This window comes from Gossypium arboreum, chromosome 6 (assembly GCF_025698485.1).
Source record: "Gossypium arboreum isolate Shixiya-1 chromosome 6, ASM2569848v2, whole genome shotgun sequence".
Taxonomy (NCBI): Eukaryota; Viridiplantae; Streptophyta; class Magnoliopsida; order Malvales; family Malvaceae; genus Gossypium; species Gossypium arboreum.
This window is the reverse complement of record NC_069075.1, coordinates 113,342,310-113,347,310: the sequence shown is the minus strand read 5'-3', so window position 1 is coordinate 113,347,310 and position 5,001 is coordinate 113,342,310. Positions and strand designations below refer to the sequence as shown.

The window sequence follows — 5,001 nt, the reverse complement described above, 5'->3', positions numbered from 1 at the left end:
AACCTCGACCCACTTAGACACATAGTCTACTGCTACCAATATATACTTGTGACCAAAGGATGGAGGGAAAGGACCAAGAAAGTCAATACCCCATACATCAAACAATTCTACCTCAATGATATTTGTTCGAGGTATCTCATTTCTGTTGGTGACATTTCCAACCTTTTGACATCAATCACAACTCTTTACGTAAGAATATGCGTCCTTAAATAGTGTTAGCCAAAAGAATCCAGCTTGTAATACTTTGGCCATAGTATGAGTACCTCTGAAGTGTCCCCCACTCGGAGCAGAGTGCCATTGGTATATAATCTTTTGTATTTCTTCTTCTTCCACGTATCTTCTGGTTATTTGATCTGCGTACTTTTTAAACAAATATGGCTCTTCTCAGAAATAGTACTTCACATCGTGAAGAAACTTTTTCCTTTGATGATATGTCTTATCAATCGGCATCAAACCACAAGCTAAATAGTTAGCAATATCAACAAACCAAGGGGTATTATAGACATGATTTACCTTTAGTATGTGTTCATCTAGAAATGTCTCCTAAATGGGTATAAGTGGAGAATTCCCTTCTTGTGGCTTTAATCTGCACAAGTGATCTGCTACTTGATTTTCTACTCCCTTTCGATCTTGAATTTCTAAATCAAACTCTTGAAGTAGAAGTACCCATTGAATCAGTATTGGCTTAGCATCTTTCTTGGAAAGCAAATACTTAATTGCCGAGTAGTCCGTATAGACAGTCACCTTGGTACCTACAAGATAAGATCGAAACTTGTCAAAAGAAAACACAATAGCAAGTAACTCTTTCTCTGTTACTATATAATTCAATTAAGCTCCTGTTAGAGTTTGACTTGCATAGTAGATAGGATGAAAAACTTTGTTCCTTCGCTGACCCATGACAGCTCCTATTGCGAAGTCACTTGCGTCACACATCAATTCAAATGGTAAATCCCAGTCTATTGTGACTACTCTGAGTGCCGAAACTAGTCGACTCTTCAAATTGTTGAAAGCTCTTAAGTACTCTTCGTAAAATTTAAATGTCGTGTCCTTCTCTAATAATTTGCATAAGGGTTTAGCAATTTTGGAGAAGTCATTGTTAAATCTTCGATAAAAACCGGTGTGGCCCAAAAATCTTCTAACACCCTTTACAGATGTTGGAGGTGGGAGTTTCTCAATAACATCTACCTTTGCTTTATCTTTCTCTATTCCATGTCTCGTCATTCAATGCCCTAGAACAATACCTTCTCGTACCATGAAATGACACTTTTCCCAGTTGAGTACAAGGTTTGTTTCTTCATATCGCCTTAGTACCTTGGCTAGATTGGCTAAGAAATCATCATAAGTATCTCCTAAAACTGAAAAATCATCTATAAAAACTTCCAAATACTTCTCAACCATGTCAGGGAAAATAGACATCATACATCTTTGAAATGTAGCAGGTGCAATACATAAACCAAATGGCATGCATCTAAATGCAAATGTACCGTACGGGCAGGTGAATGTTGCCTTGTGCTGATCTTTCAGTGCTACTGTAATCAGATTATACCTTGAGTATCCATCAAGAAAATAGTAATCGTCTCGCTTCGTGAGTTTATCCAGCATCTAGTCCAAGAATGGTAAAGGAAAGTGATCTTTCCTAGTCGCCTTGTTTAGCTTCCGATAATCGATGCAAATTCTCCATCCCGTAACCTTTCTAATTGGTATTAACTCATTATACTCATTTTTGATTATCGTAATGCCTCATTTCTTTGGCACGCACTGGATTAGACTTACCCATGAAACTATCTGAGATGGGGTAGATTATACTCATATCTAACCACTTGATAATTTCCTTCTTTACCACGTCCTTCATAATGGGGTTCAATCTTCGTTGTCCAGCACTAGTCCCTTTGTCACCATCTTCTAGTATGATCTTGTGCATGCATACAGATGGATTAATACCGTGAATATCGGCTATGGTCCATCTGATAGCCTTCTTGAATTGTTTCAGTACAAGGATGAGTTTCTCTTCTTGTTCACTAGTTAATTCTACTGAAACAATCACAGATAGAGTAGAAGTGTTACCTAAATAAACTTATGTTAAATGTGAAGGTAGTACCTTGAGTTCTAATTTAGGTGGCTCCTCGATTGACGCTTTTGATTGGGCATAATCCCTATTCTCTAATTCCAAAGATTCAAAACGGTATTGCAGATTAAATTCTCTTTGATTAGCTTCTAGTAAAGCTAAGTATTCATCCTCCTCTTCATCATTCGGAGGATCTGATATCAAAATTTGTTCTAACGAATCCTCAACGTAGTTGAGCTCCTTCTCCACTATTAAACCCTTTAAATCGATACTGTAGAACAATCACCAATTGTGTCTGAAAATCGCATAGACTTAAAAATGTTAAATGTTACCGGATCTTCCTGAACACGCATAGTAAGCTCGCCCTTCTGCACATCAATAAAGGTCCTTTCGGTTGCTCAGAACGGTCTTCCTAAGATAATTGGCACTTCTTTGTTCTTCAAAGTCTAGAATAACAAAATCAGCAAGGAAGGTAAATTTATCTACACGTATTAGTACATCCTCAATTTTTCCTTTTGGATGTGCTAAGGATCGTTTTGCTAATTGAAGTGTAATCGTAGTAGGTCTAACTTCACCTATCCCTAACTTCCTAAATATTGACATAGGCATTAAGTTAATACTCTCACCTAAGTCACATAATGCCTTACCACAATATGTTGCTCCAATGTTGCAAGGGATGGTAAAATATCCAGGATCCTTCAGCTTTGGGGGTAGTTTGTCTTGAAGATATGCACTGTATTCCTTTGTCAGAGCTACTGTCTCAAATTCTCCAAGTCTTCATTTTTTTGACAGGATATCCTTTATGAATTTGATATAGTTCGACATTTGCTCAAGTGCTTCAACCAACAGGGTGTTGATATGAAGTTGCTTGAGTACGTCTAGGAACTTTTTGAATTGTATCTCCTGCTTCTGCTTTTGAAGTCTTTGAGGGTAGGGTGGTGGTGGTTTCTTTATTGGACCTGGTTGATTCGTCTTTTGTGGCAATTTTGCATCTAACGGAGTTATTAGTTGGTCAGAATTAGTTAGTTATGAAATTACGTTGTCGTGTTTTGCATATTTAGGTTCTTTTGAAGCTAGAATTTCAACGCTCGGTTGGACTTCCTCTGAATCTTGAGCGTCAGCTTGCTCTTTTTCTTCTTTGATGGTGTTGGCCTCTACTGTCTTTCCACTTTTCAATGTCAATGCTTTGCAACGCTCTTTCTTTAGATTCCTTGGATTCTCCGTATCACTAAGTAAAGCACCTTGTGGTCAGTTTCTGAGTTCAATAGCCAGCTGGCCCACTTGATTCTCCAAATTCCTTAGAGTGGCATCATTTTTCGCCATGTATGCCTTCAATAAATTCTCTAAGCTATTGGATGATTCAGCTTGAGCTGGTTATTGAACTTCTTGGGGGAAACTAGGCGGCTGGGTTGGTCTAGGTTGGGCATAAGTGTTATTGGTTCTAGCCCCTTAGTTACTCCAGGAAAAATTAGGGTGATTTCGCCACGATGGGTTATATAAATTGGATTACAGTCCTTGCCTTCCTCAATTTTGGTTCTAGTTACCCATGTAATACACGAATTCTAGGTTTGATGGACATTCTTCAAACAAATGTCCTTTCCCAAAATAAACACAGGCTATACTTTCAAATTGATTTGGTGGCTGTGCTACAAAACTATTAGACCCATTGGTAGTAAGATTTTTTAACATTGAGGATATTGATGATACCTGAGATGCGAGTGAAGTAAAAACGTCTACTTCATGTATTCTAGTAACTCGTTTTCCTGATGCTGCTCGATTGGTTGGCCATAGGTAATTGTTGCTAGCAATCCTCTTAACAATTTAATAAACATCATTATAAGACTTAGAAATGAGAGAACTATTAGCAGAAGCGTCCATTACCATCCTCGTGTAAGCAGTGAGACCATTATAAAACGTCTCAAGTTGGATGTAATGTGGGATTCCATGATGAGGGCACTTTCATAATAATTCTTTGTACCTTTCCCATACCTCATACAAGGACTCGTCATCCATTCGTTGGAAGGCAATGATCTCGTTCCTCAACTTTGCATTCTTGCTAGGCGGGAAGTACTTCATAAGGAATATTTCTGCTAACTCTTGCCATGTGGAAATTGAATTTGGTGGCAATGAGTTCAAGAAGGCTCGAGATCTGTCCCTTGGTGAATATGGGAACAGCTTCAATTGTAATGTATCTTCGGGTACTCCAGTTAATTTGAAAGAATCGCTCACCTCTATAAACAGTCTTAAATGTAGGTGAGGATTTTCTGTAGGCATTCCACTGAATTCGCCCACTGTCTGAAGCATCTAGATCATGATTGGCTTCAACTCGAGCTGTTGTGCCTCAATTTTGGGTCTCCTAATTCCCAGATTAAGATCATTAAACACTGGCACGACATACTGTCTTAAAGCTCTATCCTTATCGTCAGCAATAATGATAGGATTTTGAGTAGGGTTTCTCCGTTTCCATGAATCAGGTTTTTGAAGTTCATCTCTTCAGTCCTTCTCTGATTTGCTTGTCTTCTTCACTGTCCATCGAATCATTTTAAAAGCTCACAATATCCACCCATCAATTCGGTATTCCTTTGATCATTTTGGTTGGTTATAAGTGGCATATAAATAGGAGTAATGGTTAATAGTTTTGTTGTGTTTTGGTTAGTTAAACCATGTATATGCATATATGCCTTTGGTATTTGAGCTTGCACCAATTGGTAAAATGTGAGATATTGAAATGGTATTGATATGGTGAATATCTAAGCAATTAATGTTATGGCATGATTGATGCTAAATGGATTGTTTGATCTTGTGTAAAAGTTTTGGCGAGTTGTAGATGTTGATATGTTTGTTAAACATATTAATGTGTTCGGGTTGAATTTAAAAATGAATTGTTCATTTTTTGACTATTAGTGAGATAATCTGCCATTTGTATGTTTGTTTAA

The 5,001-nt window shown here is 37.7% G+C and overlaps 1 non-coding gene across 1 annotated transcript; it reads left to right on the top strand.

The window, feature by feature from the left end:
• Positions 1 to 4,004: 4,004 nt before the first annotated feature.
• LOC128295015 (small nucleolar RNA R71) lies at positions 4,005 to 4,111 on the top strand. The gene has a single exon (XR_008285322.1). It is a non-coding gene; the product is annotated as a small nucleolar RNA R71 (small nucleolar RNA).
• The last annotated feature ends 890 nt before the right edge of the window (positions 4,112 to 5,001 follow it).